Genomic DNA, 11,108 nt, shown 5'->3' on the forward strand with positions numbered 1-11,108 from the left:
GTCAAGGCAATGTTTTAACTCACATCTCCTGATATTTCCTCCCCATTTCCTACTGACAGCGTCCGTCTTGCCCTTTGAGTAGTTGAGGTTCCCTGTAATACAGACCCTTGGTTTTCTTAGTGTTAGCTAAAACACATATTTTGAAAAATGTGTTCAGTAAATACCCTTCAAGTCCTGACCTAATTTCCTGATATATAAAGCGTATAAGAGGTGGTGTCCCCTGCGATCGTCTAAGGCTTACTTTTGCACCAACTATTTAGGAAGCTCCCTTGACTCTTAAGTTTTCCTTTCGAGATTAAAATTCAACATAGAAGAAATTCAGTTATCAAACATCTATTCCTAATTTAGAGCAAAGCCACATTACATAGCAAAACTCCCCTTATTAAACTTTATCTCAAGCAAACTTAAAATTTTTAAAATAGTAATTCCAGACCCCAAGGTAGACCTACTTAGAAGTAAACATGGTAAACACTTAAAATTTTTTTTCCAATCTTCCTAAAAGAAGTGTGTTTTGGGCTGATAGATCAATATTATACATCAAGTCTGTGGCTAAGGAACACAATTTTTGACCTGGTAAATTATTCTGGTAATCTGACACACGACCAAGATGCGAAGACTATAGAATTAAAGGCATTCTTTTGGATTCTGTGCTTTAATAATTTTTAAGAGGAAAACCATGAAGAGGCTTCCAGCTCAGTAGAGACATTGATTAAAGCTTGGTAAAAATGGGAAGGTTCGCAGACCTTGGGTAACGCACATCAAAATCAACAGGCCAAAGGAGTGAGTTTTTCATGATGGGGCTCTCACCACTCACAGGTTTGGGCCAGTTTTCCATCGCCTCCTCTCCCAGATCGTAGTCCTGACGATACTCATCTAGCATCTGGCCCCCAGAATGGCCACGGCCATACTGCCTGCCCTCCTTTAAGCCTGCGTCCCAGTCTGTGCAAGTGATCCGGTCATCCAGATACGTTCCACTTATGTACTGCACGGCATTTTCTGCATCTGCTCTAGAATAGTATTCCACAAAGCAGAACCCATATGCTGTTTTCTTCATTTTATCCAGGCCCGTGATGATTTTCTTTATGCTACCACTTTTGCTGAAGAGTTCATAGATTTGTTCTTCAGTTGTATAGAATGAAAGATTTCCAACATACAATGTACAGCTTTTCTTCAATAATTTTTCCTGTTCTTCACTGTCACGCCAGAAGTGCTGGTCCCAGTACTGGCTCAGCTTGACATAGGAGTTGCTGCACAGTGCCTTCAGGAGGCCACCCGAACAGTGCAGAGAAGTGGCCGAGGGCGCCGCCACTCCAAGTATAATGAAACCATTTAGCTAATTTCTATTGGTCTATTTTCAAGTTTATTGATTCTTTCCTCAACTATGTCTAGTCTATTTATGAGCCCATCCTTCATCTGTGTATCTGTTACCTATATTCTAAATAGACCTTAAAATTTATTTCTAATAGTTTTTATTTCTTACAGTTTCTATCACTTTCCTGAAACCTCACAAATGTTCCACTAGAGCCTTTAAGATATAAATCATAGTTATTTTAAATGCCCCCTGTGGTAATTCTAACATCTGTGTCATCTCTGTATCTGTTCTGTTGATTGCTTTGTCTCTAGATGGTGGGCTCCTTTCATTTGAGTCTTTGTGTTTCATATTTTTTTGTTGTTGAAAGAGGTACTTCTTGTGTAATATAGTAGAGATTAAGGTAAATAGTATTTAGGCCAGGAAATAGGCACACTTCTTGTTCTAGGCTGTTTGCACAGGGGACTGAGTCAATATAGTCAGGATTTGAGTTGAGTTTGGGTTTTGTTATTGCTTTGTGGTTACCTTCAATGCACACTACAAACTTCAACTTGCTTTAGCGTTACCTTGTGCTTAGAGGAAGGGCTTGGTATTAATGGATTTCTCTTAATGTTTCAATTCTACCCTCAGCTTTTCTACCTCAGTTTTCTCTGTGTGCCACTGCCACAGAGGTGATCTCTCTCCATGCTCTTACCTCTCCCCAAGGGCTAGGCTGCTGTAGTTTATTACTTGGTGTGTAATAGCCTGGTGGTAGAGGACAGAGGGGATTCTCTATTTTCTTGTCCAGTCTCAATCTTAGGCAGTGTACCTAGGTCTTTTGGGGTAGAGCTTTCTGAATGATCCTGCTCAATCTCCTTTGGCAGTCAAACTCTGCCTTGTATTTGGTAGATTTTTTTTTTTTGAAACCATTTGAACTTGTATTGACACCAGCTACATGACTTTTCTCAGTAGCCTTATGGGAATGGATAAAGTGGCTTGACCCAAGATAACACTGACTAGACTTAGCAATGTTACTTTTAAATAAAACCAACCCTATTTTCCCCACTAAGGTGGATTAGAGAGTTCATAATGGTCACAAACTAATACTACAGATAAAACATTTAAAATTTTGATCCAAGCTTTTTCTATCATCCCACACTTGAAAGGTATCTGTTAAACACCGATTTCCCAATTCTAGCATCACTAGCTTACAAACCTTAGGGCTAATAACTGCCTTCTCATTTATCTACTGTTCAATTTCCATTAGTTTCAAGATACACCAGTGTAAATACCATGACTATTTTGCATGAGGTTAAGTATTCTACAGATCCCAGAGTCATGGGATTGAACTAGGAGCTCCCACCTTTTTTTTTTTTTTTTTTTTTTTTTTTTTGTGGTACATGGGCCTCTCACTGCTGTGGCCTCTCCTGTTGTGGAGCACAGGCTCCGGATGCGCAGGCTCAGCGGCCATGGCTCACGGGCCCAGCCGCTCAACGGCATGTGGGATCTTCCCAGACTGGGGCACCAACCCGTGTCTCCTGCATCGGCAGGCAGACTCTCAACCACTGCGCCACCAGGGAAGCCCTCCCACCTTTTATGTGAACTTCAGAGGTACCATTGAGGCTAAGGCAATTTAATTTAGGTTAACTAGGATCTGTTTCATATTTAAGAGAACCCCCTTGCAACAGGTTTATTCAATTCTCTTAAAAATGGTGGCATTACTTTTCACCTTTCAGAAGCAACAGTTACACAAATGGAATATTAGATTAAGTCTAAAAATGTGGGCTCTAGTCAACTCTCATTATTTTTCTGCATATGATCATGATAAAGGATCAGGACGTCCTTCACAATTCCAAGGAAAGTCCAATTTAAAAAGTTTGTCCTTGCCAAACTCCATAAAACAGCCACTTCAGAGTAAACCAGCAGAGCATTGCATCACCCAGTAAAGCTGTAGGTTTCATCACATGCCCCAACAAATTTACGTGACTAGTTTCCGCACTCCTATTTTACAGAGTTTATTTTACACCTATTGTACCAAACAGCATTTTAAACATGGACATATCAACTCCCTAATAAAGCAAAAACACAGGCATTTCCCTTATTAGAAACAAGATATACCATCACTTAAAGTCTTCAAACATGATTGCACTTAAACTTTCATAATTTGGCAGTGCATTCAATGAGTCAATCTGCAGACAACCAGTTTTAACAGACAAGTTAAAAAAACACTTCAAAGTAGACATGAATGTCCTAAACTGTTTATTAGGTAAGAATTTTACAAACATTGCTTATATTAGCGGTAGCGCTGGAGCTGGAGAGTATTGCTTCTTCTCCAAGCTGTGCAGCGAGAACCACGGATACTGTGGTGGAACCTGCGGCTCTTTCTGCTTGTGGATGTCAGTCCCCACAAGTCCCTGTGCTTGTGGACTGGTTTGGTGATCCACTGGGTGTCAGGCTTTCTTCTGATAGCTTTATGGAATGGATCAATGAGGATAACCTCAAGGAATTTGTACGTAGAATCTTCACCAACCCAGTAAGAATTCAGGACCCTCAAGGCCCTACAGTGGTGTCCAGCTCACTCCTCAGCAGCAGACTGAAGGCTTCGAGCAAACTTCAGCTGATTGGGGCTTCCCTGGTGGCGCAGTGGTTGAGAGTCCGCCTGCCGATGCAGGGGACACGGGTTCGTGCCCTGGTCTGGGAAGATCCCACATGCCGCGGAGCGGCTGGGCCTGTGAGCCATGGCCGCTGAGCCTGCGCGTCTGGAGCCTGTGCTCTGCAACGGGAGAGGCCACAACAGTGAGAGGCCCTTGTACCGCAAAAAAAAAAAAAAAAAAAAAAAACTTCAGCTGATTGACACCATGGTGGACAGGTGTGCCATAGGTGGCACCCTTAGGAACTGGGCGTTTGCGGTCACTGCGACACACGCGAATCCAATATATGACATAACCCTGCTTGGCCTTGTACCGCAGCCTGTGTGACTCTTTGGGCCCGGTGGGCGGGGGGAGAAAGGGGACCTGGTGCACTGCAGAGAGCTGGCAGTACTGCCAGCAGCGCACCCTGAGCAGAAAGCACATCGTGTCTGACTCCTTCTTCCTCTGTAGCTCCTGGATGTACTTGTAAGCGCCCATCTCGGCTCAGCTGATGGCTGCCGCCAGACTTGGTGGGTATTATATAGGAGAGAGTTTCTGCCCTTCTGTTAATCCTAGGAGGTCTTTAGTGATCTGGGCACAGGACTGTTTCTTGCTCCACTCTCAGCAGTAGAGGGTTTTTTCCTTTACATTTTCCCCAGTTGCAATGGGTCATCACCAGTGCCCTGGATATTACAGGATTCTCTCTGCTCTTCCAATATCTTAAGTCTCTTCATCCATAGGGGAATAGGGACTGGATAAGGTTTGTACTTTTATTTTTTTGGCCATGCCACATAGCATGTGGCATCTTAGTTCCCCCAGCAGGGATCAAACCCTCTCTCCCTGCAGTAGAAGCTCAGAGTCTTAACCACTGGACCACCAGGGAAGTCCCAAGGGTTTGCATAGTGGTGGCCACTTCTCTTCATTCATGCCTCACTGAAGGAGAATTTGCCAGTTTCCTGCTCTGCTTCAGTCATTCTTGTCAGCAGCTGGTGGAGGTTTATGGAGAAGATCCTGTGAGTATGTGTGAACTCCATTTGTGTCTACTGCTCCTACGGCTTTATCCTCTCATGGTAGTCCACACTCCAACTTTAGTGTTCATTATAAATGTTAGCTGGATTCTTCCTACAGGTATCTATGGCACCTAGTGTCTTTTTTTTCCCTAGTACTCTGCCATAAGTGAGTCAGTGCTCATGTCCCATCTCTTCTTGGAAGGGTATGTCTTTTTTTGCGTTTCAGGCTTTTGGGTTGCATTATGACCTCAGGTCTTGAATGGGTTTAAGAAATATCATTATCTGGCATTTTCTTGTTGTTAGGATGGGAGTTAAACTCTTTCCAACTTTCTACATTCTAGACAGAGGCAAACTCCTGTTTGCTTATTCTCAGGGTGGATTGAATCTTTTCCTTGTCAGAGAGCTATGGCTCCAACAATAGCAAACAAACTGATTTGATTTTGTTTCTGACCTGGGGAATTCCAACCTATGTCTCTAATCCCATTCCCCTTCCCGAGACTATTATTTAAGAACTTTGCAAAGCCTGCAACTTAAACAGAAACTTCACTGTTCTATATTATGTACAATCTTCAGGAGTGGCAGAAAATACAAAGCGAATTCCAAAACTCTATTAGCAAAGGTCTTAGAGACTCCTGTATTTTTATGTCCTAAGACATTGCTATTGACTTTAATGACAATGAGATTAGTTTTTCTTCTGAATTTCACTGACTCTCTTCTCATGTATTACTAACAGGCCAGCCATGCATCTAGGAATATTTTCCCCAATTTTAGAACCCATCTTATCACAAGTAGACATGACCAAGTAGACATGCAGGGAATTCATATAGTACACACAGTCTTATCAGCAACTATGAGTAGCCTTTCCTAAACATCTAAATATTCCTTTTATGACCTAAAACTTGAAGATCTGGCCTTTGGAAGAAATATAAGAGAAAGACAGCTCTTGAACCCTGATGGAAAAGACCCTATTAGCTAACTAGAATGGTAGTGATATTCCAAAGTGTTGTTCCTTGGATTCATGCCTCTTAATTAAAGAGGAATAAAGCATCCTTGAATCACTGCAATAAAGTCACTGCAGGAGAACTCAAACTGAAGATTCTTAAGAACCCTCCAAAGTAGAAAGTCTTTGGAAAGAGACACGATTCACCCAAGACTTCCAGATAAAACAGAAGACTACATGAGACATAGACAGCTTCTACCCAAGATCCACTGAACAAGACCTTATATTGTCATGTTTTAACCTGCATTCTTTTGATTTTTGTTTTTATAGCTATCTTATTGTCTCTTTTGCTGATATAAGGCTACCTTTATCTATGTTCCCTATAAAGCCTCCATTCTTTTTTTTTTAATTAATTAATCAATTTATTTATTTTTGGCTGCATTGAGTCTTCGTTGCTGTGTGCGGGCTTTCTCTAGTTGTGGAGAGTGGGGGCTACTCTTTGTTGTGGTGCACGGGCTTCTCATTGCGGTGGCTTCTCTTGTTGCAGACACGGGCTCTAGGCATGCAGGCTTCAGTACTTTTAGCACATGGGCTCAGTAGTTGCGGCACGTGGGCCCTAGAGCATGTGGGCTCAGTAGTTGTGGCACACAACTCTAGGCTCTAGGGTGTGCGGGCATCAGTAGTTGTGGCGTGCAGGCTCAGTAGTCGTGGTGCACGGGCTTAGTTGCTCTGCAGAATGTGGGATCTTCCTGGACCAGGGATCGAACCTTTGTCCTCTGCATTGGCAGGCAGACTCTTAACCACTGCGCCACCAGGGATGTCCCTTTGCTAATGCTCTTGCTACTTGTGAATTTCATTGCCTGGCCCTGGATCATTCTTGATTCATGGAGCCAAAATATTACAACACTATGTGACAATGCCTTAGGGGTATCTTGACTAAAAACAGGTCAAAGGGGACCCTTTAAGACTGGTATTGGATTAGTATAGAAAGGGCTACTAGATACTCCTTGCAAACTAAATGGGAACTTGTTATGTTGGTAAACTGATAGTTCCTGGCCTCACACAGTGCCCATTTGGGGCTATTCGTTTCCCTCTCAGAACAAGACATTGTTAGATAACGTAAATCAAGGAGAAAACTTGGATTTTGATTGGAGAATTGAAACCCTAACTGCCCAAGGGGAATTCTGGACTGATTTCTTCTCTCTTTCACCAACTTCCCTTCATATTTTTAAAAATTTTTATTTATTTATTTTTTGCGGTACACGGGCCTCTCACTGTCATGGCCTCTCCCATTGCGGAGCACAGGCTCCGGACGCGCAGGCTCAGTGGCCATGGCTCACGGGCCCAGCCGCTCCGCAGCATGTGGGATCTTCCCGGACCGGGGCACGAACCCGTGTCCCCTGCGTCGGCAGGTGGACTCTCAACCACTGCGCCACCAGGGAAGCCTTCCCTTCATATTTTATAAGTATAGAAAGTAGGGAAATCTTGTGGCCCAGAGATCTACCAAGGCTATAGATCTCATCCAAGAGGTTCATGAAATTGGACAGACACTGATTCAGAATAGAGCATTTTAGATACAATATCGACCTCTTGAAGGGTATCTTCTGCTGATTTTGGAAAATAATGTATTTATATTCCTGCAGACCTCTTTGGGATCTTTAATATTGTTAAAAAGCTCTAGGAAGCAAACAAAGACATTATGAAATTAAGCAATTTGGCTAATATTCCATACCTGGTTCTATGGACTCTTTATATTGGTGATGAGATCTTTTTCCTTAGTTTAATTTGGGTAATATTGGATTCTGGCTAAAAGTGGACTACAAACTCTGATCATAAATCCTTCTCTTAGTATTTGTTTGTGCTGTGGTGTTCAAATGAGTGGTATTCTGAGTTTGTCCCATTGTGTAGTCACTGATCCATCAAATGATCCAACAAATGACCATCCAAAGAACAAACAGAAAAACTTTACACTTAAGGAGGTTGAAAAGACCACCTTGAGAAACATGATACTCAGTCATGACAACTCAGAGTAGTGAACATCTGGGTTGATCATACTCCCAGATGTTAAGGGCCTATCCTTCAGCTCAGGCTTATGAATGACCATAACAATGAGAAATGAAACTATCTGTGTATAAACAGTATGTCTTCTACATTAATGTAACTTAACTATTTAATTGTCTTCATCTATATTTATTATTTCAGGAAACTCTTAACCAAGAAGATAAAAACTGCAAATATCTGCATTTCCCATTTTAAGAACTTCCCTAAAAACCCATTTAAATAAACATCTAAGTGTTTAATACATAACATCAAATGATGATTTATTCTCCAAGACTCTTTAAAACTCTTGCCTCAAAACCCTTACCTTGGGCTTCCCTGGTGGGCCAGTGGTTAAGAATCCACCTGCCAATGCAGGGGATATGGGTTCGAGTCCTGGTCCAGGAAGATCCCACATGCCACGGAGCAACTAAGCCTGTGTGCCACAACTACTGAACCTGCGCTCTAGAGCCCGCGAGCCACAACTACTGAAGCCCACGCGCCACAACTACTGAAGCCCACGCGCCTATAGCCTGTGCTCTGCAACAAGAGAAGCCACCGCAATGAGAAGCCCACACACCGCAACGAAGAGTAGCCCCTGCTCGCTGCAACTAGAGAAAGTCCGCGCACAGCAACGAAGACCCAGCGCGGTCAAAAATAATAAACAAATAAAATAAATACATAAAAATAAAACTTAAGAAAAAACCTTACCTTGCTGTATACACCAATCCTACTCTATTATATCATGATCCTTCCCCAATATTAATTAAATCATCCCCTTATTTGAAGACTTGCCTTAAACCAAAACCCCAAACCTCATAAACATTCCAACTTTGCCTTTCCACTTCAGAATACAACTAAGACTCTGTCAGTGTAGCGCTTTCCTTTTACTACAGTAAGCAATAAACTCAGCTTTGCTTTATGAACAGACTATTTTGGCAGTGTTTTGAGGGAGTCAGCATTTGACAATATTTAGCAGCAGGCACAGCATACTTGCCAATCTGAAGACATACTGGCTGTGTCCCTAGAACAGGCTCCTGGAAGCTCTGGCTGTGCCTGGCAATAACCCTTTAGCTGTTGGATTGTGGAGGAGGTAAGGAAGGCTCCTCTGGTAAAGGAGGGGGAGGGTGGCCAGGTCTAGTGGGTGAAGGAGAGTGCTTAAAGCAGTGTCTGTTTACCAATTAGAAGTTTTTCAATATTTTAAAAATTGGTCAAAAAACATTGTACTGCCTTTATGGGTGGTTACCAGTTATATATTAGTCCTTGGTGAACTGATCATGGTAGACCAGATGGAAAAAAGATGACTCGTGGAAGCCAATGTGGATAGATGACCATTCAAGGGAACAGATGTCTTTGTCTGTTGAAGGTCTTGCCAAGCTGTAAACTCCCCCAGAACTTAAAAATAACCCTCTGCAGAGCTAAAAACAACAACAACAACCCTCAGGAAAGTGGGACATCAAATTTGTTACGATTAGGTTTTTGCCATTTGGTTGAATAGGAATTCAATATAGACATTACATATAGCTCAAAAGAAATAAAGTTACACTTTTTGGGTACTCTTCAATTTTTGAATTGAGATTCAAAAGTGCTATGTATACATCTTTATACAAATGGTATTACTACTTCTTTCCATAATGTCTATGATATAACTATCTTCCTTCTTTAATATGGTGGCACAGTATTTTTTTGTATGAATGCATTATAATTGAAAGAACCACTCCTGTGATGGGCATTTACACTGTTATAGTTGTGTTGTCATGATAAACAATGTTGACTAAAACATCATTTTACATACATCTGAGGAAAAAGTCCCAAGGTAGAATTTGAGTCAGATATTACCTAAGTATCTATCAAAAAGTTTGCACCAATTTACACTACAATCAACATATATGAAAATGAGTGTTTCCTCTTATTATTACCACCACTTGGTGTCCTAAATTTTGATGTATTTGCCAATCTGCTAGGTGGAAAACAATATCTTTTTCAAAATGTTTATTTATTTAAGTAGGAGCAAAGTTGAACATACTTTCATAGTTTTAGTGACCATGTGTGTGTATTGCCGCTTGTTCATATCCTTTGCCTACCTTTAAAATTTCTGTCGTTCATTTCGATGATATTTGAGTTGTCTATTGAGGAATTTTTTCTCTAATCTGTTTTTTGCATTAAACGTTTTCTCACACTTTTTCTGGACTTGATTTATGGTAATTTTGCTTTGTGGAAGTTTAATATTTATATTCGGTCAGATTGTTAACTTTTTTATTTTTCTAGATTCAATATCATACTTACAAAGTCTTTTCTACTCCCCAAATATTGTTTTTTGAAACCTCAATCATGTTCTATTATTTTTGTGGACCCTTTTTTCTGTTTGAATCTTTGATATATTTGAAAGTCATTTTAATATAATACGTGAGGTAGTGATCCAGCTTTATTTTTTCTAAAGGCTCTCGCTTTCTACTTGTTCCATATTGAGTTTACTGGGATTGATTGCTTACTTGTTTGGAATCTTTAATGACATTTTCCAAAGGCTTTGTTAATGAGAGTGCTTAAAATTCCACTTTACTGGTAGTCTTCAGCAATTCATTCTGCATACTGTTTTCCCACGATTGCTGGCTGACGGCAATGAGAAAAAAAAATTCTATTGAAACTAGAACAGACTGCAGCCTTCACATAGTACGGGAGTGGCATGATTCAAAACAGGAAAGATGGCTCTTTGTTTTAAAAAATATCTTGGCTGACTTTTTGGATGGGAAAGGTGAAGCCCCTCTCTCTCCATCCACCTCACCCCAGGGCAAAGTCCAGAAGCTGTGGGTGAATTGCTTTGCATGAGAAAAGTAAAAGGAAATTGAGGGTCAGAGGCTGGCAGCTAGGCGAACCAGAGGCTGGGAAAAGGATCTTGGGAGAGAGGTTGGAGAAGACGGCAACAAGCCAGAGCCTGAGGGAGAATATGGCCAGCAAGAAACAGCCCACCAGGGAGAATGGGTACTGGCTTTTTAGATCAGCAATATTTAATATTCCATTTTAAGTTGTTTCTTGCGTTTCACTAATGCAATCATCTTCTTTTACCCTTCACCCCCTACAAAAACCTATTATACACCAGCTTGTATTAGTGGTACTCTGTGGGGAGTGAAGAAAGTGGGGGTGGTATTGCCCACCACGGCAGAGAGAGATGGCAGCAGCTACCAGGATACAGGGGGCTACAGGCT

At 41.4% G+C, this 11,108-nt stretch overlaps 2 pseudogenes; both read right to left on the reverse strand.

The window, feature by feature from the left end:
• Positions 1 to 803: 803 nt before the first annotated feature.
• LOC116748630 lies at positions 804 to 2,596 on the reverse strand (annotated as a pseudogene).
• A 985-nt stretch (positions 2,597 to 3,581) lies between these two features.
• Positions 3,582 to 4,416, reverse strand: LOC116749429 (annotated as a pseudogene).
• Between the last annotated feature and the right edge of the window lie 6,692 nt (positions 4,417 to 11,108).

The sequence above is a fragment of the Phocoena sinus genome, chromosome 2 (genome assembly GCF_008692025.1).
Source record: "Phocoena sinus isolate mPhoSin1 chromosome 2, mPhoSin1.pri, whole genome shotgun sequence".
In the NCBI taxonomy this organism is placed as follows: Eukaryota; Metazoa; Chordata; class Mammalia; order Artiodactyla; family Phocoenidae; genus Phocoena; species Phocoena sinus.